The 25,997-nt window shown below is 43.1% G+C and overlaps 1 protein-coding gene and 1 long non-coding RNA gene across 2 annotated transcripts in view; one reads left to right on the top strand and one right to left on the bottom strand.

The window, feature by feature from the left end:
- LOC135028121 (uncharacterized) overlaps positions 1-17,984 on the top strand; it is a 331,605-nt gene extending 313,621 nt beyond the window's left edge. Inside the window, exon 4 of the long non-coding RNA XR_010224491.1 lies at positions 17,709-17,984. This is a non-coding gene — a long non-coding RNA (uncharacterized LOC135028121). The remainder of the gene's footprint in view (positions 1-17,708) is intronic.
- GALNT17 (polypeptide N-acetylgalactosaminyltransferase 17) overlaps positions 1-25,997 on the bottom strand; it is a 673,198-nt gene that overhangs the window by 194,418 nt on the left and 452,783 nt on the right. The window lies entirely within an intron of this gene.

Below are 25,997 nucleotides of genomic sequence, written 5' to 3'. Positions count from 1 at the left end.
CCGGATCCTTCTGAGATAGGATAGCCCCTACTCCAACCTCCGAGGCATCAACCTCAACAATGAAAGGCAATTCTGGGTTGGGATGTCTGAGGACCGGGGCTGAGACAAAGGCTTGTTTCAAGGCCTGAAAAGATAACTCAGCTTCACGTGACCAGTTGGTTGGATCCGCTCCCTTCTTAGTCAGTGCCACAATGGGAGCAACTAGGTCGGAGAAAGAGTGAATAAATCTTCTATAATAATTCGCAAACCCTAAAAAGCGCTGAATTGCTTTTAAGTTGGTGGGTTGCGCCCAACTAAGGATGGCTTGGAGCTTCTTCGGTTCCATACAGAATCCCCGAGGGGAAATAATGTACCCTAAAAAGGATACCTCCGTGACATGAAATTCACACTTCTCCAGCTTGGCATATAGGTGATTTTCACGTAATTTCTTTAGAACCTGACGCACCTGGGTAACGTGTTGTTCAATAGAGTCAGAATATATCAAGATATCGTCTAAATAGACTACTACGAATCTTCCAAGAAAATCACGGAGCACATCGTTAATGAGATCCTGGAAAACTGCCGGAGCGTTAGACAGGCCGAATGGCATAACCAGATACTCATAGTGACCCGACTGAGTACTGAATGCCGTTTTCCACTCATCCCCTGACTTGATTCGGATGAGGTTATATGCTCCTCTCAGGTCAATCTTAGAAAAAATCACAGCCGAACGTAGCTGATCAAAGAGGACAGAAATCAGCGGCAAAGGGTAAGTATTTTTACTGAGATTTTATTCAAGGCTCTAAAGTCAATGCAAGGTCTGAGTGATCCATCCTTCTTCTCCACAAAGAAGAAGCCTGCACTTAAAGGGGATTTAGACGGCCTGATAAATCCTTTCCCTAGGCTTTCTTTAACATATTCATTCAAGGCCACAGTTTCTGGTCCGGACAATGCATATAATCTTCCCTTAGGCAAAGTGGCACCAGGAATTAGCTCAACAGCACAATCATAAGGCCGATGGGGAGGCAGAATGTCCGCATTGCCCTTGGAAAATACATCAACAAAATCCTGGTATTCCACAGGAATGGGTGCGGGAATGACAGCAGCTATTCTGATGGGAAGCGTAATACATTCCTTATTACAGATGGTACCCCACTGTGAGATCTCCCCCGACTGCCAATCAATGATGGGATTATGAAAGGCCAGCCAAGGGTGACCCAGAACCACTGGAACTGCTGGGCAATGGGTAAGGAAAAATTCAATTTTTTCGGAATGAAGAGCTCCTACCGAAAATAGTACAGGAGGTGTACAGAGAGAAATAACCCCATTGGACAAGGGACTCCCATCTAAACCATGCATGGTGATACACCTACCCAAGGCTAACTGAGGAATACCTAAGGCCTTGGCCCACGTTAAGTCCATAAAGTTCCCTGCAGCTCCACTGTCAACAAAAGCCGACACTGAGGAACAGAGGCTGCCAAAGGAAACTTTAGCTGGGACTAACAGTGAATTATTTGAGGAGATAAGCTGCAGACCAAAGTGAACCCCCTCACAATTCACTTGGTCGAGGCGTTTCCCGACTTGTTCGGACAATTACGGGCAAAAAGTCCCTTACTCCCACAGTACAAACAAAGACCAGAATTTTGCCTTCTGGTTCTTTCTTCAGGAGACAGCTTGGAGAGACCTATCTGCATGGGCTCCTCTATGTCCACAGGAATGGAAAAAACACCAGGAGTAGACCCGACAGATGCTCCTTTTTCAGCCCTCCGCTCTCTGAGACGACGATCAATCTTAATAGAAAGCTCCATGAGTTTATCAAGAGTCTCAGGAGCGGGATACTGAAGGAGACTGTCTTTTATAGACTCAGATAAGCCGAGGCGAAACTGACTGCGCAGGGCTGGGTCATTCCATCCACAGTCGTTCGACCAACGGCGAAACTCCGTACAATAAATCTCTGCGGGATTCTTACCCTGTCTGAGAGCACGCAAATGACTCTCGGCGGATGCCTCTCTATCAGGGTCATCATACAATAGCCCTAAAGACTCCAGAAAGGCGTGTACAGACAACAATGCCGGATCGTCAGTTCTTAAACCAAAAGCCCAGTCTGGGGATCCCCCTGAAGTAAAGACATAATAATTCCGACCCGCTGAGATTCCGTACCTGAGGAGACTGGTCTTAAACGAAAATAAAGTTTACAAGACTCTTTAAAATTAAAAAAATGCTTTCTATCCCCAGAAAAACGGTCAGGCAAATGCATTTTTGGTTCAGGAACGACCCTCGGGGAAGTCCGTAACAGATCTTCCTGTGACCTCACCCGAAGGGATAGATCCTGAACCATCTGAGTAAGTTCTTGAATCTGACTAACTAGAAGCTGGTCAGGATTTGGCCCTACACCAGTGGGATTCATGAGGCCGACAAATCTTCCAAACTGAAATAAGGGAAAAAATCAAACCCTGTTTAATTTTAAATTTTAGTCTGGCCGGTAATAATGTTATGATACCAGTACGTCTGACCAGAGGTGATCTTATGACGGAGGTCAGAGTACTGGAATGGAATGCTGGTTACGGGAGCAGGAAAGCCTAGTAACCCCTGGCGCCCTAACTCCGTTGTCTCGCCCGTGTTATCAGAAATCCCCTGCGAGACTATGGTTGCTTGAGCCCATGGCAGCCGCGTTTGAAGGGCGGATTATGTCTGCCCAACTCCGATGCCCCCTCAGGTCTTAATGGGAGACAAAGGGAAATCCGAGACAGGGTGATAACAAGGGGCCCTCTGACTAAGCAACCAGGCCAGGGGCTACAAGCTAACTAACTTAAACCAGAAGTATGTGCGGACAAACCGCCAGGGAAAAGGACAACCAAAAATCCACGAATCCGTTACTCCTATTCAGCACCACTGGATACCAGAGTGGATTTGTGGGAGCGGAATCCTCCGCAAAAGCTCCGAAACACAATATAACAAAATAATAAATAGTAAGCGGTCAAGCCGCAACACACGGCTACGCCGCGACTCGCGAACACCACAGGATGTTAAAGGTGCTCGGTCAGGACTCCAGGAAAAGATGACAACTTCCGAGTATTGGACCACTGAGGACAGGAACGACCGGATAGACAGGACTGGAAAACTCTCTGCAACAGACACAGCAAACAGGAAGCTATTACCGGCGTCTGTGAGAAGTCCAGAGAGTGCTTTTAACTGGGAGCTCTCCAATCAGGAGCCAGACAGGGTAATTAACAATCATGCCGTGCAGCTGCATGCTGCACGGCCAGGATACCAATGAGGTGATTAATCTAGACCCAGCAACGGGGAACGCGGTCCGACAGTGGCGTCCCCGTTGCTAGGGTCTGAGCGGCTCCGTGCGCCCGGCGTCTAGCGTTGCTAGGGAGCCGGCGGCTGTCCGCATGCGGCGTCCCTAGTTGCTAGGCGCCGGGCCGCACTGACGGGCGGACCCTCGGCGCCTAACACATTTGGCATCATTGTATCTAATTGGAAGATCCAGTATGCTTCACGTCTACATAATGACCCATACCTATTCCCCCCCATTTGGTTTGTTTAATTTGTTCTATAGCCACCATGGTAATACCTTCAAATCTTCCTTTACAGCACAGAGTTATATGATTCGACACTGGGTGCTGTGCATTTTTCCTTATGTTTCGCCTATGCTCCATAAAGCGCACATGCATTGTACGTGTAGTGCGACCTACATATTGTCTACCACAGACACACGTTAATAAATAAATAACGTATGTGGATAGGCAATTAATAAATTCTTTTATTTGAAATTTCTCTTTAGTCACAAATGACTGAAATTCGGTACTTTTTCGAGGAAGATAATTACACGATAAGCAATAATCTTTCCCTATCCATCTTAGTAACATCGTTCATGGCTTAGATGGATAGGGAAAGATTATTAGAACCTAGAACTATTGAGGTAAGAAATCAAGAGGAGAGTAAGAATAAGGAAAAAAGTGGTCTCTTCTCAACAAAATATAATTGTTGTGCACATCAAATTGGGCGTATTATTAAAAAGAATACATCAATGTTACTTTCTGACGAACTAATAAAAGCAGATGTAGATCCTAGAGGTACAGTCATTTTTAGAAGGGCCGAAAATCTCAAATCCAAATTGGTTATTAGCCATTATGAAAATAAAAAGGTTGAGAATACTGATACAACTTGGCTGCCACAAAAACCTATTGGTTTTCATAGGTGTGGTAAATTAGACTGCTTATCGTGTAATGTATGCGTTTGTACTTTTTTAATAAATCTTTATAAATTAATAGTTCATTTTTATATTTTAAAACCTGTTAAGCTTAAACTGTGTAATAGTTTGAGGTTCTTTTAATAATCTGGGGTTGATATAATCCATGGGCTCCCAATTCCTCTATTTTTCACTCTCTCTCTATATATATATGCATATGTGTATATATATATATATATATATATATATATATATTTGAGTATAATATTGACAACAACAGAATTCTAAATTGTTTTATTAAAAAAAATTGAAATCTGCCATTTCTGGGAAATAAAACAAGGGGCCTGGGTGTTGTAAGCAGTCATGCTATGGTTAGACCAAAAAAAGCCATTGTCAGTTCTTGCACACCTGCAGTGATATAGTGATGTCATTGTTTGCAAGGTTTTTTTTTTCTTGTTGGATAAAAGAAGGAGTCAGCTCAATGCAAAACGTCCTCTTTCTGCTTTGACACAAGGTGATAATTTCAAGCAGCACCCATGGAGCTCTCCGTTTGTTTGTAAAGGACGCTATCACTGCATTTCTGCCACCACATACAGTATCACTGACTAAATTGCAGGGACCATGTGTGACCTGTATTATTGTACATAAAAAAAAACTTTATTTATACTGTAAAGCTTTACAATACTTACATTATAAGTGACTGGCCTGCTTGTCAGTGCCTGCTATTTTATACAGTAGTATTCTGTAATGCCGTATCCTCCCGCTGCTATTGTTTTCAGCTCTGTAGTTTTCATTAGTGGAGAAATTGCCACCCAGTCGTGAAGCTGTGTATTGCATGCTGTGGATACTCTTCTACCTTAGTACGCCTTACCATGCAAACCTGCGTTATATTTATGCTGCAACTAAGATGCATGTATGGTGAAACTACAGCAACGATGAGTGTAGCTACATCTGTATACTACTTTTTAAATATATGGCTATTAGAAATAAAGCCTATTTCAGTTTTATTTTGTAGCCAAAAAAAGCTGCAAATGAAAAAAATAAATACATTAAAAAATACTTAAGCTAAAGCAAACACAAAATTACAAAATGTCAGTGACATGATAAAAAGAAGACATTGGTCATTTTGCTAATACACAGTGGGCCTGAATCTGTTTTGGAAGTAAAGCAAAAAAAAGCAAGCAATTGTGTCTGGAACAAACCATGTTGCAATGCAATGGGAGCATATACATTAGTATTTTTTCTGTGCAGGCAGCTTTTGCATGTAGCCCAAAAATGTTAGACATTTATTTTTACACTGCAATTTAGATTTCGGCTTGGACAATTTTTTTTAAATTCTCTGCACATGGTAAATCTGCCCCACCTGCAGTGCAACATGGTATTGCCCAGGTGCACAGTTACTTGCTTTTTTTTTTTGCTTTACATCCAAATCAGAATCAGGTTTTACATGAATAATTAGCAGATAACATATTGCAATAACCTATCTTATTATTCGTATGTCTATTGCTTTTTTATATATATATATATATATATATATATTGTTGAATATTTGAGGTTAATACCAACTAATGAAAAATGGCCACTATTGGTAATAAAAAAAATAACAATCAGTATATATTTATATTTTTATGCAGACAGCAAAATCTTAATTGAATTTAAAAAAAGGTACAGTAAGTCATTATAATGTTTTATACAAATGTATTTTTTTAGAACAATTTTATATGCAAATACTATTTAACTGACCTGCTATAATAGCCTTATTCTGTAAGTTTGGTTGCTTTCAGGGATAATATCACAACAAAATTTGAGCTGTATGTAACGAATGAGGGCACTATTCTATTCACTCGCTAGCGTAATGAGTTGGAAAAACATCAGTTACTAGGGCATAACACTCTTCAAAGCAATTTTAACGTCCTTTATTTTTTGTCTCCATTGTTGCTGTAAAAAGCTGAAATACTATAAAATCACATCAATTGAAATGTGTTTTATAATAAAATGTGTGGGTTGACTGCTTTCAGGAACTTTAAGTTATAAAGACAACATTTTCATCAAATCTATTTATTACCAATGTCTCAGTTGGATGGGAATCAGGCATATCTTGCTTCTGAACCATGTGCATGGAAAAAAAAAAATATATTCATCTATATGAAGAATTGTACATATCCCCCTATGTCTTGTTTGCTACAAGTCATCCTTATCAGTGCATACTTGCACCTATACATGTGGCATCCTTAAGATGCAACACAGCAAGTGAATCATGGCATAACGGGTCAGGTGTATGTGTCATAATGCTCCAGCTATCCATTACAGTCAATAGGGCCAGCAGTGTGACGTAGTGTACACATCGTGGTGCTGCTACTATACAATGGAAAATGCAGAAACAAAGCAATAGGACACATCTTTACCCTAAACTACTGTAGGTGCTAAAGATTTGCATCTAAACAGGCATATTTAGGCTTATGGTCAAATCTGCATAACTTGTTGAAAGGCCCTTACTGAACCATGCCTATGTGAGAATGCCCCATTAGCCCAGTTTAATGTTCCTGATATTTCAGCCACCCCGTCCTGGAGGAAGGTAGCCAGGTGGAGATCTAGAGGGGGTGTGGCACAGCCAGATGGAAGTGTTGGGAGCATAATGCAGTGATTGTGCCATTGTGGCCCCACCCATCTATACAAAGCTGTAATACCTGACTTTGTAAAATGGGGCCATAATGATGCAATTTGTGTAGAATCATAACATTAAACTGCCCAGACATGGATTGCCAACCCACCCACCCCCACTCCATACACACAAACTTCCGGGGTGAAGTAGACAGGGGGACTACAAGTGATCCATGTCCTGGAGACTTGCCAACTCTTCCCAGAGTACAGGAGAGCCACCTAAAATTTGGGATTCTCTGACCGTTCCAGAGAGGAGGTAAGTACAGCCCAGTTACAGCTCTTTAAATTGGAATTGTTGATACAAAATGCTTCACCAACTCTTGCACATTTCCAGAGCATGGACAGTGAGAAACACACAAGTTATGCTCGGCCAATAAGTGTCCATTCAACTCTGCACTGACCCCCATGTAAGTGGCATTATATTGATTTATGAGCCATATCTATGAAAATGTATATTTTCTAGCAAATAAAGTCATATCAACATTCTATTGCCAGAAAAAATTACTTCCAAATGAAAATAAAACTGTTTACCCTTTATGGATAGCATCGCTGCCTCACAGAGCTACAGTAGGATGTAGGCTTTATTAAGAACAAAGCCCAGGGGCTTATGTAATAGCCTGGGAGATGCAAGCTTTGCTGGAATTACGGCGAGTATGCCCCTATTTTGTATGTGGCAAACATTTACAAGGCAAAACTAGGTTTGTTTTGCCTTGACAATGTTTGCCACTTTAAAAATCCCAGCAAATTTGCCACAATTCCCACACAGCCTGCATCTTGCAGGCTATTCAGTGTTGGACTGGGCCATGAAGGACCCACCGGGGGAATACAGTGGTAGGAGCCCAAGCTTATGGTTGAAGCCAGTCTCCAGAGGGGGTATGTATAGCCAACACAGAGGCTTGGATAGCCATTGCCTTTCTAAATATATTCCATCCATGATAAAGTACAAGATTAATTCACTACAGAAAATACACCATAGTCCTGTGCAGTATACGGTAACATATCTATGTATAATGTATAATGCAAGTGCACACTCTGGAAACTGATCCCTAGAGGAGGGGGTGGACCCTCAGGCAGTGGGGCCCACTGAGGAATTCCCCTGTACCCCTGTGGGCTAGTCTGGCCCTGAGGCTATTACATAAGACCCCTGTCTGTTACACATTGGATGACCAAGAATTTAGGCTGTAAGTTCCGATGAGGTATAAATGATGAAACATTCTTTGTAGAGTGACACTTAATATGATTGCTCTTTACAAATACATGATAGTAATAAACTATTAATTGTGACATCTACTGAGCTTACAATTTGCTGATAGTTTATAACAAATATAGTTTTCTATTACATAAGTGCAATTGAGTGCGATCAAAAGAGATGCTAGTCATTATCACATGCTGTGTTTCACATTAGACTGCATATCACAAGGAAACATCACAATAGTAGGCAATACAGACAGTATATTTTGCAGTGCCAGAACAGTAGCAGGATCATTTCTTTCATCCGTTAACATGACAACTGTCACAATTAAGTACAAGTCCCATCTGTTTAAAATACAGAAAACCTGCTGCATTGGGTTCCCACTAATCACAGATCAGGAATGGAGCAGGCTGCCTTTAGAGTAGAGGACAGAAAACAATCTATGTGAAAAGGGGCATGCACTATGTGCATTTCATATTTTAATTTAAAAGTATAAAACTAAAAAGTTGTTCTGCTATTACAGTACAGCTGGCACCGTGATTATGTTTGCATTTACTCAATAGATTAGATATAATAAATTCTTTGTGTTGAATTTTATTAATTGAATTATCTTTATCCATTTTTATGACTCAGATCAATAAAGTGTTCTATATTGATAAATAGAAAAACTGCACTTTTTTGGTGTGCTTCATTCAATTTGGTTGACTCCAGAAAGATAAGAGATGTCTCCATTGTTAACCTAGGGCCTGATTCAGATTTTGTATGTATACAAATCTGAATCAGGCTCATAGTTATTGTTGCTTACCAACATCTCTATAGACCTCTAAAGGGACAGTGACATCATTCACTTAATGGAAAGATATGTTGTTTTTCACTGAAATAAGTGCCATCTCAGGATGGTTTTAGGCACTTTTTACGTGAGACCCAGTGCTGTAGGAGGGGCTTTCATTGGATCCTTGGAAAAGAGAAAAGTAGTAAGTTGCACGACACATATGTTAATTTTTGTAGCTATCCAAGGAACTACAGTATGCGCATAATATTTTTATGATATTGGAATCATTTCTGGTGGATAAATGTTTGGATAATAAGATAAGGACATGATGGTAACCTGAGATTATTTGCTGTGAGGATGTATCTTATATTATCAATATATTTACAGCAATAATTCTAGTCAATAGCTTCACATATACTATAGTAAAATAAGCTCATACCATGAAACACACATTACATTTACCTCTCACTAGTCAGCAATGAGTTTTTCTTATTTAAATCCTCCAATGCTTTCCTATTTGCTAGTCTGTAAATCCCAGCTTGTATTCTAATATCTCCACACCTACATGACTTCAATTTGTCTTCACAGAAGGGAAAATGGTCTTGGCTGCTGTGGTTAAACTAATGTTTTATCTCAGTTGTGAGAGAACAGAATCATTGCATACATTAGAGTTACAATATTTATGCCTCCTCAACTACAACAATTAAAGTACAAAAAAAAGAAGTCAAACGTGTAAAATATAGCTTGAAACATAAAGAATGATGCATAATTTATGTTTAGGTTGCATCCTCGACATGACAATTGCAATTAAACATAACACGATACTTAAAACTTTCTATTGATTCAACTATTTTTTCTATTACTCACACAGGAAAACACACACAGACTTATTTGTGTAACATTTCAATTTAGTGGTCAGTAGTTAATGCTAAAGTTTTTTTTTATTAATTTTGTTCAGTATATAGTTATGGCCTTCACCCTTTTGTGTTAAAAATGCAATTGAAAACCATATTACAAACTACATTTATATCCAATATGCATTTGTGTATTTCATAAGCGATTTGTATTAGGTTGTTCTACAGTTATGTGCTAATTGCAAAGAGTGTCAGAATACAAGTGACACATAGCTTTACCCATTAAGTTTAATATCTCATTTGTTTCCATGGGAATTTCAATATGTGTGCTACACAAAGCAATAGGCTTATGAATTTAACTGAAGATTCTCCCAACAATAAATAAATAAAAGCATAAGAAGAGTATAAGCCTCTTTCCTTAACCCAGTGGTAGACAGCTTGAGCTTGGAAGGTCATAGAAAACATGTTGTCAATGAGCACAGTGGATACTAGTCTCAGAATACACAGTATAAACTGGTTCTAACTTGAACAACAGTTAAATGAGCATGGAAAGGGAATCAGCTGTGGAGCTCTACCTGGCTGTGGTGCAGTGTCATATTGAGGTCGGGCAAGTGAGTACTCTGGACACCAATGTAGAATTGCAACAGGGTCAGGGGCTTACTGTAGGTTCAGACTGGTCATAAAAATCCCAGTTGGCCCCACTAGATGTGATCCTCACACCTTACACCTGCACAGGTGCAGATTGGGAAGGGGGCATACTATTTCCTGACTGTCTGAAGAGGTGTCTAGAATGGGTGTCTGGAGAAAATTATGGTAATTACTGATGGGAGGGGGGATTGTCTGCAGCACATTATGGTAATTACTGACCTGGTGAATACATCAAAGAAGTTAAAACACACATGAGCGGAGTGGTGAATTGAATAAAAAAGAAGTTGGGAGGTTCTGAGAAACACAATTAGGAACACATGGGGGGTGAGGAGCAAACATACAGACAGAAGTAGTCTGGAGAACATTAATTTAATTACTGATGGGAGGGGGGCATATTAAAGAACATACAGATGGAGGTGGAGCGGTGAATTGCACAACAACAAAAAAACAATAGGGTGATGGGGAGCAAAATAGGGAACATAGAGGGGAGGGGGTAATGAGCACAGTAAAGAACATACTGGTCTAGTGGGGGTAGCTGCAAGTAACAGAACATAAAAACAGACAGGGAAGATGTTGAGCACAGTAAGAAACATAAGGAGGGAGGATGAGAGTCACAATACAAAACATACAGAAATGGGCATTGGAACACAATACAGAATATATAGGGAGCGGAACATACAGATAGAGGGGTACATATAGGGCACATACAAATAGAAGAGCGAATTTAAAGAAATACAGTGCAGGTGCGCATAAGAGATGGAGGTGTGAATAAAGACATAGTGGGGCATATGCAGAATCCCATCATAGCCGAGCTTAGAAAGACTGCAATAATGTCATTATACGATCAGCACACTTTGCCATTTGAAGAGCAGAGCAAAATCTAATAAAAACAGATAGATCATTTTCTTTTTATGTGGCCTAACATTGCAATCTCAGCTGGTGGCGGTAGTTACAAAGCATCTAAATTAATATTAAAAACTAAAAATAATAATTTAACACTATCAAAATCCCTAACGCCATTCACTTAATTTTCTTTCCACAATGGATTGAGCACATAGTAATCAGCACTGTGGTAGTTATATTTTTTTGCTTGCTCTTTTGTTTCCTTAATTTTGTGTTTCAAGTGTTTGCTTATTTGAGTGCCAATGTAAGAATTCAGACATCATTTTTCAGGGGTTTTGAAGGCGCCCCATTTAAAGAAAAAATATTCTGGGCACATGTGGTTATTCCTCCGTAACTGGTCTGTGGTGACGACGGTTAGGGAGGAATATTGGGCTATTTTCCTACTTTGTCCTTATTCTAGAAATCCTTGTTCCATTAAAATAGTAATAAAATGTACATAGAATACATACATGTTACAGCGATGACTCAGCTGTCCAATACTGTGTGAAATAGGCAGCCTGCGACTCAGTCATTAGCTGGGTGCGCGGGCTGCGGGAAAGGAGAAGCAAGGGATCCCTGGTGATGCATGGAGCCGAGCCAGTGCAGGCGGAGGTCCAAGTTTGCAAACTGCTTGGAGGAGAGGGAGAGATAAACGAGCTCTCCCTCTCCTGTTGTGTCAGGGGCAGAACAAAAATTAAGCCTGGCTGAATTAAACTGCTGCTGTAAGTTAGGGTCTGACTATGTGTATATATATATATATATATATATATACTGTACTGGTGCCTTCACAATAATAGTAGAAATATTTCTTAGAGGGTGCGGCACTCAGGCTGAATAATAACACAAAGAGTCCAAGGCGATTGAAGTTGTGTTTGTGTTATTATTCAGCCAGAAAGCCGCACCCTCTAAGAAATATATATATATTCTTTTTTATAAGATAAGTCATCTATCTGCCTCTTTATTAGGGGCCCCACAGTCAGAAGTGCCCCAGGACCCCCACAGCCTTAATCCGGCTCTGGTCCGATCCGAGCCCGGCTCGGAACTTCCCACCAGACTCGGAAACCAGAACGAGGCAAAACGTCATCACCCCGCTTTCGGATTCTCACAGGTTTTGGATTTCATATAAGGACTCGCGTGTTGCCGCCATTTCACTCCAGTCCTGGAGAGTGTAGCAAGTGGATGTGTCTCCTCAGTATCTGTGCGGGAAAGTAGTGTTGTGTGTCGGGTGACGACCTGCTCTTATGTGTCATTCCAGTGCTATCTTGTGCTGCATCAATCCAGTGGTGGTGTCTTGCACTGCATCAGTCCAGTCACAGTGGTGGTGTCCTGTGCTGCTATAAGTCTAGTGCTGCTGTATAAGTCCAGTCCAGTGCAGTGGTGCTGTGTTGTGCTGCATCAGTCCAGGGTTGGTGTCTTGTGCTGCCATAAGTCCAGTGGTGCTGCTGTATAAGTCCAGTGCAGTGGTGCTGTGTTGTGCTGCATCAGTCCAGTGGTGGTGTCATGTGCTGCCATAAGTCCAGTGGTGCTGCCGTGTAAGTTCAGGGGTACTGCCGTATAAGTTATGGGGTACTGCCGTATAAGTCCAGTCCAGTGGTGCAGCTGTATAAGTTCAGGGGTACTGCCATAAAATTCCAGTGGTACTGCTGTACAAGTCCAGGGGTACTGCCGTATAAGTCATGGGGTACTGCCGTATAAGTCCAGTCCAGTGGTACAGCCATATAAGTCCATGGGTACTGCCATATAAGTCCAGTCCAGTGGTGCAGCCGTATAAGTTCAGGGGTACTCCCGTATAAGTCCACCAATATTGTGCGTGCATTACATCTGGGCAAATTCCAGCACGTCCAATGTTTTGCAATACAATTAATTTGGTGATGCAGAATTTTTTGAAAAATGACTAGGGCATACCGGAGATGCTGTTGATAGCCTGAAAAATTGTTGCCCACTTTCGACATTCAGCCACTGCGTGCCACTCCTAGATGGGCCAGGTGATTGTGCCGCACACTTGTGTCGCTTAGCTAAGTCAGCCAGCTACCTCATTGCACCTCTTTTTCTTCTTTGCATGATGTGCTGTTTGAGACCTAGTTTTTAAAAGTGCCATCCTGTCTGCCACTACAGTGCCACTCCTAGATGGGCCAGGTGATTGTGCCACACACTTGTGTCGCTTTGCCATCCAGCTACCTCATTGCATCTCTTTTTCTTCTTTGCATGATGTGCGGTTTGGGGCCTATTTTTTAAATCTGCCATCCTGTCTGACAGTGCAGTGCCACTCCTAGATGGGCCAGGTGATTGTGCCGCATACTTGTGTTACTTAACTTAGCCATGCAGCTACCTCATTGCACTTCTTTCTCTTCTTTGCATGATGTGCTGTTTGAGACCTATTTTTTAAATCTGCCATCCTGTCTGCCACTGCAGTGCCACTTCTAGATGGGACAGGTGTTTATGCCGCACACTCGTGTCACTTAGCTTAGCCATCCAGTTACCTCATTGTACCTCTTTTTCTTCTTTGCATGATGTGCTGTTTGGGGCCTATTTTTTTAATCTGCCATCCTGTCTGCCACTGTAGTGCCACTCCTAGATGGGCCAGGTGTTTGTGCCGCACACTTGTGCCGCTTAGCTTAGTCACCCAGCGACCTCGGTGCACCTCTTTTTTTTCTTTACATGATGTGCTCTTTGGGGCCTAGTTTTTAAAAGTGCCATCCTATCTGACAGTGCAGTGCCACTCCTAGATGGGCCAGGTGTTTGTGCTGCATACTTGTGTCGCTTAGCAAAGTCATCCAGCTACCTTAATGCAACCTTTTGGCTTAAAAACAATATTGTGAAGTGTGAGGTGTTCAGAATAGACTGGGAATGAATGTTATTGAGGTTAATAATACCGTAGGATCAAAATTACCCCCAAATTCTGTGATTTTAGCTGTTTTTATGTTTTTTCCCAAAATTATCCAGATCCAAAACCCGAAGGGATCCAGATTGAAAGTTGACAGTAACTAGGTCGACAATGTCTAGGTCGACCACTATTGGTCGACAGTAACTAGGTCGACAGGGTGTCTAGGTCAACAGGGTCTTTAGGTTGACATGTTCTAGGTCGACAGGTCAAAAGGTCGACATGAGTTTTTCACAATTTTTCTTATTTTGAACCTTTTCATACTTAACGATCCACGTGGACTACGATTGGAACGGTAATCTGTGCCGAGCGAAGCGGTAGCGGAGTGAAGGCACCATGCCCGAAGCACGGCGAGCGAAGCGAGCCATGCGAGGGGGCACGGTGCACTAATTGGGGTTCCCGGTCACTCTACGAAGAAAACAACACCAAAATAACATTAAAAACTCATGTCGACCTTTTGACCTGTCGACCTAGAACCTGTCGACCTAAAGACCCTGTCGACCTAGACACCCTGTCGACCTAGTTACTGTCGACCAATAGTGGTCAACCTAGACATTGTCAACCTAGTTACTGTCGACTTTCAATACCACACCCAAACCCGAAAGGGTGGTTTTGGCAAAACCAATCCAGATCCAAAACACTAGCAGGGATCCAGATCCAAAACCAAAACACAAAACACGAAAAGTACCCGCCACACATCTCTACTTGTAACTAAGGGAAAAATCTGCAAACCTAGTCCTTTTTGTTATAATCCATAAGAGACTTTTTTAATTTATAACCCAATGGGAAATGTTCTTTATTTGTAACCCAAGATACTGTATATTGTTTTTCACTCCACAATACATTTTTATTTCTTAACCCAGTGGTTCCCAAACTGTATGCGGTGGCACTCTGGAGTGCCTTGGGGCATTTGCAGGAGTGTCTTGGGTTGGTGGTCCAGGACCAATTGAAATTATTTATGGCTAATGTTATAGGCAGTGCTTGTGGATCCCTACCATACATTATATGGACAAAAATAAGTGAATCCTGACCATCACCACATAACTGAACCTAAGGATAATATAGAAACAAAATGTACATAATATAATATAGTCTTTTGAATTTCTCAATGAGAAACTTTTGGCCTAGGGGTGCTGTGAATAAAATCTGATTTTATAGGGCACCATGATTCAATAAAGTTTGGGTGTCACTGTCTAAACCCACAGAAAAATCTTCTTTTAATACACAGGAAATTTAAAATAAAACTGTAATGGTTGTCAAAAACTGCTCTACTCAGGGGATGCAGTCAGTTTGCCGGTTGTCGGGATCCCAGAGGTCAGGATAACGACGCCAGAATCCAAACAGCCGGCAATGCCACCATTTGGAAATGTAGTGCAACAGGACAGGGCCGAAACTAGGATTTTCGTCACCCGGGCCAAGGCAGTAATTTGGCGCGCCCCCGTTCCCCCCAAAAAACAAAGCACAAAAAAATAAAAAAAAACCTATCAGACTAACATTATCAGATTATCAAAAATTTGGAAAAAAGGGGATACTACTGGACAATATTCCCCTATGTGCCTCAAATGCCCTATATGTGTTACATGCCCCACGAGCGTGTTCAACTACATGCTCCTCTGTGTGTCCCCATACATTGTACTATATCATAACACTTCATCACTGCACTACATTCCTCTATCCACTGCACTACATCACTGTACTACAGGGGTGGCTAACCAGTCAGAGACAAAGAGCCAAAAAATCATGTTAGGTATGTCAAAGAGCCGGCATCGAGGCGAAGGTGTGCATATAAAAATGGGGTGTGGCCTTGTGCCTGCTAGGCCTTGCCCCTGGTATAAAATACATTTAAAAAACAAGATCCCCATAAAATAAATCTTTAAAGACGATCCAACATAAAATACATTGAAAAAGCCACTTCTATATAAAAGAATTAAAATAAGACAGGTCCACATAAAATATATTGTAGAAGCCAGATTCACATAATACCCTTCAGCCAGCATTCTCCTGTCACTTCAGCCAGCACCCTGCTTTGTCACTCCAGCCAGCTGCCCCATGTCTCACTCCTGCTAGCACCCTCCTATGTCACTCCAGCCAGCTCCCCCATGTGTCACTCCTGCTAGCACTCTTCTATGTCACTCCAGCCAGCTCCCCCATGTGTCACACCAAGCAGCTCCCCCTTCTGTCACTACAGCCCACCCAAACCAACTCATGCCATTGCAGCAGCCACTTGTGTGTCTTCTGTATGTCTCACCTTTAGTATCTGGCACCCTCAGTTCTTAGTCCTTTTAGTGCTGCTGCATTTCTGGCTAGAGTGCAGTGGTTTCCAGATCTGTTGTGGTCAAGTGACTTAGCGTGTCGGGAGCCACCTTTGAATAAAGAAAGAGCCGCATGCGGCTCAAGAGCCACAAGTTGGCCACAGCTGCTATACTACATCTCCTACACACTGAACTGCATCACTACAGTACATACCCCTATGCACTGCACTACATACCCTATATGCTACACTACATCGCTACGCTACATCCCCTTATATGCTACACTACATCAGTGCACTACATGCCCCTATATACTGCAATACATTACTACACTACATAAACTATATGGTACACTACATCACTGTACTACACCCCCCTATAAGCTACACCAAATCCCCACATCTGGGAGGCAAAGCGGAGGTTGATACTGCTAACTGTGAGCACAGTGCGCTTCTACAGCTTGTACGGTGCACTGCACGCTAGTAGCAGCACTGCATGGCAAATAAGAGCATCTAAGACAAAAGCCAACATAGGAGAGATCCCAGGTACTGGAGCTCACCCGCACAGCATCGGAGCCATCTGTGGGCAGACAGGAGGGTTAGCTACATTGCCCTGGGAGCTGTCTACTGTCTCACTGGAGCAGCACAGCACTGCCGTTAAAAAAAACAACCTAAAAAATCCTGCTCCTCTGTAACTCCTTGCCACCCCCTCAAATCCTGCACCCGGGGTGCATGCCCCCTTAGCTCCCCCTAGTTATGGCCCTGAGCAGGACTAGTCCCGCTTGTGGGTGTCCACGACACCCATAAAATGGGAATAGATCCTGTGGCGAGCACAGCGAGCTACTGAGCCCATAAGGGCACTCTTTACTCTTGCGCCGCTGCCGACATGCCAGCGGGTGGGATATGCACACCCGGCATCCCGTCCGCCGGTAAATCATTCTGATCCCCTATTCAGAGCCTTACTTCAGTATGAGAGTGATCTAAATTGGCCAGGACTTTCTGTAGTCTCTCAGCCTATAACAACCAGTGTCCCATGCTAACTGTGATTGCCCAGTGGTGAGGGCAGTGCTTGACATATCGTTCTTTGATCACAAATCAATAATTCATTAAGTATATGACACCTGCTTGATAGCGCTGTTTCACCTGGAGGCCTGTGGTTTAGTATTATTATTATTATTTTTATCTTTTATTTATTCTGCCCCACAAGGGTTCTGTAGCACTGTACACTATGCAAAATGCAAAGATCTACAGAGTTGTTACCTACATCTTTATTGGTATATGAATCAGCTCAGAGATATGTAGAGCACAAGCTTTTCAATTGATGTACAACATGATTTGCAAGAGATGGATATAAGGCACTTATTTATAAATGCAAATGTCTGTTTTACAGATCTTCACAAAGAACAGACATTCATTATAGCATGAAATGGACTCAAAAGAAAAATGTTCGGTTGGAGATATCAGGAACAACATGCAGATGGTAACAAACATACAAAAATGTAAATAATTCTTGTCATAAGCAGTAGGAACATACCTAGGGGTGGCATTTGGATGCTTGTGTTGGTACTCTTCAGACCAAAAAGTACCAGTAACTTCAAAATATTTCCACTGTACTGTACCATATGCCATTTTGAAAGGAGTGTAACCAGGCAGGACATGCACATACTGCCCCTGTAGGCTGTCCTACTTACTAAATATGTTATACATAATTAAAAATATATATATATTTTATAGTTAGTGGCTTTTTATTATTCTATTTGGCTAATATCTAATGAGGGCTTATAACCATTCAACAAAAATAATAATTTAGGGGGAGTGGGTGCCATTACTGATGTGTCAAGGGGCACAATCACCACTAAATCTGCCCTTGGGCATAAGTGTAAACTGTTGAAGCTAATGTAAATGGTTACTTATGACTGTTACATAAAACACATAATTTTAACCTTTCACCTTGTGTGGCAAAATTTAGACTGAAAGCTACATTTGTGAAAATCACAGTGTACTACAGACTTACTGATGCAATAATGCTAAAATTTGTCCAATATCTTCCCTTTCATCTTAGGAGATGTATCACTGTGTTTAAGTAGGACATTTTTTCTTACTGTTTAATTACAAATCAGCAAGTTAATAATGCCATTTGCCTCATCTTTGTTCAGACAAAACCCTTTGGTCAACTAATTCCTAACTAAGCAATACTTACTGTATACAGTATAGTACTGTACATACAGGGGATGCGTTCAGCGAACGGGATGCCGGCAGTCATGTGACCGACACCGGAATCCCAATACAACACAGGAGGCCAATGCTGGCACACCAACACAGCCGACATCCCAAAGGTAAGAATCATGTGACTGCCAGCATCCCGACCACCACGATATCATACTGACTCCATATACAGTAGTAGAGGATAATTCTACATCTTTGGTGGCATATTGAACAAGCTTACCCCCATACCATCTGACTCCTAATACCTCAACTGTGTGGTCCCTCCTCTTCGCTCCTTATCCTCTGGCTGTAGGGATTGCCAAAATAAAAGAGATCACCATTAGAGACCACTGTTGAAGTCTTAAGTCCCAGCGGCAATAATGATTTATCTGGAACTCTAACATCAGGGGCATGAATTGCTACAATTACAAAGAGGCATACCCAACATAGGCCCTCATTCCGAGTTGTTAGCTCGCAAGCGGATTTTAGCAGATTTGCTCATACTAAGCCGCCGCCTACTGGGAGTGAATCTTAGCATCTTAAAATTGCGAACGATGTATTCGCAATATTGCGATTACACACCTCGTAGCAGTTTCTGAGTAGCTCCAGACTTACTCGGCATCTGCGATCAGTTCAGTGCTTGTCGTTCCTGGTTTGACGTCACAAACACACCCAGCATTCGCTCAGACACTCCTCCGTTTCTCCGGCCACTCCTGCGTTTTTTCCGGAAACGGTAGCGTTTTTTCCCACATGCCCATAAAACGGCCTGTTTCCGCCCAGTAACACCCATTTCCTGTCAATCACATTACGATCGCCAGAACGATGAAAAAGCCGTGAGTAAAAATCCTAACTGCATAGCAAATTTACTTGGCGCAGTCGCAGTGCGGACATTGCGCATGCGCATTAAGCGGAAAATCGCTGCGATGCGAAGATTTTTACCGAGCGAACAACTCTGAATGAGGGCCATAGTGCTATGCTTTTGACATACAGATGTGTCAACATACATCTTTGCTATATCCCGTCACATATGGCATGGTTTTGCATGCAATAGTCTCAGAGATTTAGCCATGCCTTGTGATTTTTCTTAATTTACTTTTTTAATATGTTACTTGATACATATTCTATTATGGCAACCAAAAATATTAAAATTCATCCACTCGCTGCTCGTGAAAAACAGCTTAGCCGTGTTTTGCATGTTGTGCCAAATTGGTAAAAAAAGCAAAGATGTAAGTGGACACATCTGTACTTCAAATTGGGAACTTCTTTGTCGGGATTCCCAATTTCTTCCTGGATCAATATAATAAAGAGGTTGGCGGTCAACGGTAGGGACTCCCACAGCTGCATTGAATTTGAACAGTGGAGTGGCTTAGTTTTTGAATCTTTCCATCCAAAAGGTAGAAATACCCTTTAATGTAGTGCTTCTCAAATCCAGCCCTGAAGATCAACTAAAGGTACATGTTTTCCATATCTCCTTGCGGGAGTACTGGTGTATTTGTTACTCACCCACACATTTTAAACAGATCCACGGGTGGTTCTAATTATTTTACATTCTAATTTTGTGAGGAGAAATGTAAAACATGCCCTGTTAGTGTATCCCGAGAACTAGATTTGAGAAGCACTGCTTTAATGAATCTGATATATGTGTGTGTAAGTATGCATGGCTTAGCCTATTCTACAAACTAGAGATGAGCGCCTGAAATTTTTCGGGTTTTGTGTTTTGGTTTTGGGTTCGGTTCCGCGGCCGTGTTTTGGGTTCGAACGCGTTTTGGCAAAACCTCACCGAATTTTTTTTGTCGGATTCGGGTGTGTTTTGGATTCGGGTGTTTTTTTCAAAAAACACTAAAAAACAGCTTAAATCATAGAATTTGGGGGTCATTTTGATCCCAAAGTATTATTAACCTCAAAAACCATAATTTACACTCATTTTCAGTCTATTCTGAATACCTCACACCTCACAATATTATTTTTAGTCCTAAAATTTGCACCGAGGTCGCTGTGTGAGTAAGATAAGCGACCCTAGTGGCCGACACAAACACCGGGCCCATCTAGGAGTGGCACTGCAGTGTCACGCAGGATGTCCCTTCCAAAAAACCCTCCCCAAACAGCACATGACGCAAAGAAAAAAAGAGGCGCAATGAGGTAGCTGTGTGAGTAAGATTAGCGACCCTAGTGGCCGACACAAACACCGGGCCCATCTAGGAGTGGCACTGCAGTGTCACGCAGGATGGCCCTTCCAAAAAACCCTCCCCAAACAGCACATGACGCAAAGAAAAAAAGAGGCGCAATGAGGTAGCTGTGTGAGTAAGATTAGCGACCCTAGTGGCCGACACAAACACCGGGCCCATCTAGGAGTGGCACTGCAGTGTCACGCAGGATGTCCCTTCCAAAAAACCCTCCCCAAACAGCACATGACGCAAAGAAAAAAAGAGGCGCAATGAGGTAGCTGTGTGAGTAAGATTAGCGACCCTAGTGGCCGACACAAACACCGGGCCCATCTAGGAGTGGCACTGCAGTGTCACGCAGGATGTCCCTTCCAAAAAACCCTCCCCAAACAGCACATGACGCAAAGAAAAAAAGAGGCGCAATGAGGTAGCTGACTGTGTGAGTAAGATTAGCGACCCTAGTGGCCGACGCAAACACCGGGCCCATCTAGGAGTGGCACTGCAGTGTCACGCAGGATGTCCCTTCCAAAAAACCCTCCCCAATCAGCACATGATGCAAAGAAAAAGAAAAGAAAAAAGAGGTGCAAGATGGAATTGTCCTTGGGCCCTCCCACCCACCCTTATGTTGTATAAACAAAACAGGACATGCACACTTTAACCAACCCATCATTTCAGTGACAGGGTCTGCCACACGACTGTGACTGATATGACGGGTTGGTTTGGACCCCCCCCAAAAAAGAAGCAATTAATCTCTCCTTGCACAAACTGGCTCTACAGAGGCAAGATGTCCACCTCATCTTCACCCTCCGATATATCACCGTGTACATCCCCCTCCTCACAGATTATCAATTCGTCCCCACTGGAATCCACCATCTCAGCTCCCTGTGTACTTTGTGGAGGCAATTGCTGCTGGTCAATGTCTCCGCGGAGGAATTGATTATAATTCATTTTAATGAACATCATCTTCTCCACATTTTCTGGATGTAACCTCGTACGCCGATTGCTGACAAGGTGAGCGGCGGCACTAAACACTCTTTCGGAGTACACACTTGTGGGAGGGCAACTTAGGTAGAATAAAGCCAGTTTGTGCAAGGGCCTCCAAATTGCCTCTTTTTCCTGCCAGTATAAGTACGGACTGTGTGACGTGCCTACTTGGATGCGGTCACTCATATAATCCTCCACCATTCTATCAATATTGAGAGAATCATATGCAGTGACAGTAGACGACATGTCCGTAATCATTGTCAGGTCCTTCAGTCCGGACCAGATGTCAGCATCAGCAGTCGCTCCAGACTGCCCTGCATCACCGCCAGCGGGTGGGCTCGGAATTCTGAGCCTTTTCCTCGCACCCCCAGTTGCAGGAGAATGTGAAGGAGGAGATGTTGACAGGTCGCGTTCCGCTTGACTTGACAATTTTGTCACCAGCAGGTCTTTCAACCCCAGCAGACCTGTGTCTGCCGGAAAGAGAGATCCAAGGTAGGCTTTAAATCTAGGATCGAGCACGGTGGCCAAAATGTAGTGCTCTGATTTCAACAGATTGACCACCCGTGAATCCTTGTTAAGCGAATTAAGGGCTGCATCCACAAGTCCCACATGCCTAGCGGAATCGCTCCCTTTTAGCTCCTTCTTCAATGCCTCCAGCTTCTTCTGCAAAAGCCTGATGAGAGGAATGACCTGACTCAGGCTGGCAGTGTCTGAACTGACTTCACGTGTGGCAAGTTCAAAGGGCATCAGAACCTTGCACAACGTTGAAATCATTCTCCACTGCACTTGAGACAGGTGCATTCCACCTACTATATCGTGCTCAATTGTATAGGCTTGAATGGCCTTTTGCTGCTCCTCCAACCTCTGAAGCATATAGAGGGTTGAATTCCACCTCGTTACCACTTCTTGCTTCAGATGATGGCAGGGCAGGTTCAGTAGTTTTTGGTGGTGCTCCAGTCTTCTGTACGTGGTGCCTGTACGCCGAAAGTGTCCCGCAATTTTTCTGGCCACCGACAGCATCTCTTGCACGCCCCTGTCGTTTTTTAAAAAATTCTGCACCACCAAATTCAAGGTATGTGCAAAACATGGGACGTGCTGGAATTTGCCCATATTTAATGCACACACAATATTGCTGGCGTTGTCCGATGCCACAAATCCACAGGAGAGTCCAATTGGGGTAAGCCATTCCGCGATGATCTTCCTCAGTTGCCGTAAGAGGTTTTCAGCTGTGTGCGTATTCTGGAAAGCGGTGATACAAAGCGTAGCCTGCCTAGGAAAGAGTTGGCGTTTGCGAGATGCTGCTACTGGTGCCGCCGCTGCTGTTCTTGCGGCGGGAGTCCATACATCTACCCAGTGGGCTGTCACAGTCATATAGTCCTGACCCTGCCCTGCTCCACTTGTCCACATGTCCGTGGTTAAGTGGACATTGGGTACAACTGCATTTTTTAGGACACTGGTGAGTCTTTTTCTGACGTCCGTGTACATTCTCGGTATCGCCTGCCTAGAGAAGTGGAACCTAGATGGTATTTGGTAACGGGGGCACACTGCCTCAATAAATTGTCTAGTTCCCTGTGAACTAACGGCGGATACCGGACGCACGTCTAACACCAACATAGTTGTCAAGGACTCAGTTATCCGCTTTGCAGTAGGATGACTGCTGTGATATTTCATCTTCCTCGCAAAGGACTGTTGAACAGTCAATTGCTTACTGGAAGTAGTACAAGTGGGCTTACGACTTCCCCTCTGGGATGACCATCGACTCCCAGCGGCAACAACAGCAGCGCCAGCAGCAGTAGGCGTTACACGCAAGGATGCATCGGAGGAATCCCAGGCAGGAGAGGACTCGTCAGAATTGCCAGTGACATGGCCTGCAGGACTATTGGCATTCCTGGGGAAGGAGGAAATTGACACTGAGGGAGTTGGTGGGGTGGTTTGCGTGAGCTTGGTTACAAGAGGAAGGGATTTACTGGTCAGTGGACTGCTTCCGCTGTCACCCAAAGTTTTTGAACTTGTCACTGACTTATTACGAATGCGCTGCAGGTGACGTATAAGGGAGGATGTTCCGAGGTGGTTAACGTCCTTACCCCTACTTATTACAGCTTGACAAAGGGAACACACGGCTTGACACCTGTTGTCCGCATTTCTGGTGAAATACCTCCACACCGAAGAGCTGATTTTTTTGGTATTTTCACCTGGCATGTCAATGGCCATATTCCTCCCACGGACAACAGGTGTCTCCCCGGGTGCCTGACTTAAACAAACCACCTCACCATCAGAATCCTCCTGGTCAATTTCCTCCCCAGCGCCAGCAACACCCATATCCTCCTCATCCTGGTGTACTTCAACACTGACATCTTCAATCTGACTATCAGGAACTGGACTGCGGGTGCTCCTTCCAGCACTTGCAGGGGGCGTGCAAATGGTGGAATGCGCATGCTCTTCACGTCCAGTGTTGGGAAGGTCAGGCATCGCAACCGACACAATTGGACTCTCCTTGTGGATTTGGGATTTCGAAGAATGCACAGTTCTTTGCTGTGCTGCTTTTGCCAGCTTGAGTCTTTTCATTTTTCTAGCGAGAGGCTGAGTGCTTCCATCCTCATGTGAAGCTGAACCACTAGCCATGAACATAGGCCAGGGCCTCAGCCGTTCCTTGCCACTCCGTGTGGTAAATGGCATATTGGCAAGTTTACGCTTCTCCTCCGACAATTTTATTTTAGGTTTTGGAGTCCTTTTTTTACTGATATTTGGTGTTTTGGATTTGACATGCTCTGTACTATGACATTGGGCATCGGCCTTGGCAGACGACGTTGCTGGCATTTCATCGTCTCGGCCATGACTAGTGGCAGCAGCTTCAGCACGAGGTGGAAGTGGATCTTGATCTTTCCCTAATTTTGGAACCTCAACATTTTTGTTCTCCATATTTTAATAGGCACAACTAAAAGGCACCTCAGGTAAACAATGGAGATGGATGGATTGGATACTAGTATACAATTATGGACGGGCTGCCGAGTGCCGACACAGAGGTAGCCACAGCCGTGAACTACCGCACTGTACTGTGTCTGCTGCTAATATATAGACTGGTTGATAAAGAGATAGTATACTCGTAACTAGTATGTATGTATAAAGAAAGAAAAAAAAACCACGGTTAGGTGGTATATACAATTATGGACGGGCTGCCGAGTGCCGACACAGAGGTAGCCACAGCCGTGAACTACCGCACTGTACTGTGTCTGCTGCTAATATATAGACTGGTTGATAAAGAGATAGTATACTCGTAACTAGTATGTATGTATAAAGAAAGAAAAAAAAACCACGGTTGGGTGGTATATACAATTATGGACGGGCTGCCGAGTGCCGACACAGAGGTAGCCACAGCCGTGAACTACCGCACTGTACTGTGTCTGCTGCTAATATAGACTGGTTGATAAAGAGATAGTATACTCGTAACTAGTATGTATGTATAAAGAAAGAAAAAAAAACCACGGTTAGGTGGTATATACAATTATGGACGGGCTGCCGAGTGCCGACACAGAGGTAGCCACAGCCGTGAACTACCGCACTGTACTGTGTCTGCTGCTAATATATAGACTGGTTGATAAAGAGATAGTATACTCGTAACTAGTATGTATGTATAAAGAAAGAAAAAAAAACCACGGTTAGGTGGTATATACAATTATGGACGGGCTGCCGAGTGCCGACACAGAGGTAGCCACAGCCGTGAACTACCGCACTGTACTGTGTCTGCTGCTAATATAGACTGGTTGATAAAGAGATAGTATACTACTAATATTATATATACTGGTGGTCAGGTCACTGGTCACTAGTCACACTGGCAGTGGCACTCCTGCAGCAAAAGTGTGCACTGTTTAATTTTAATATAATATTATGTACTCCTGGCTCCTGCTATAACCTATAACTGGCACTGCAGTAGTGCTCCCCAGTCTCCCCCACAATTATAAGCTGTGTGAGCTGAGCAGTCAGACAGATATATAATATATATAGATGATGCAGCACACTGGCCTGAGCCTGAGCAGTGCACACAGATATGGTATGTGACTGACTGAGTCACTGTGTGTATCGCTTTTTTCAGGCAGAGAACGGATATATTAAATAAACTGCACTGTGTGTCTGGTGGTCACTCACTATATAATATATTATGTACTCCTGGCTCCTGCTATAACCTATAACTGGCACTGCAGTAGTGCTCCCCAGTCTCCCCCACAATTATAAGCTGTGTGAGCTGAGCAGTCAGACAGATATATATAATATTATATATAGATAATAGATGATGCAGCACACTGGCCTGAGCCTGAGCAGTGCACACAGAT

Source organism: Pseudophryne corroboree, chromosome 2 (assembly GCF_028390025.1).
Source record: "Pseudophryne corroboree isolate aPseCor3 chromosome 2, aPseCor3.hap2, whole genome shotgun sequence".
Classification (NCBI taxonomy): Eukaryota; Metazoa; Chordata; class Amphibia; order Anura; family Myobatrachidae; genus Pseudophryne; species Pseudophryne corroboree.
This window is presented reverse-complemented; position numbering and strand designations above follow the sequence as displayed.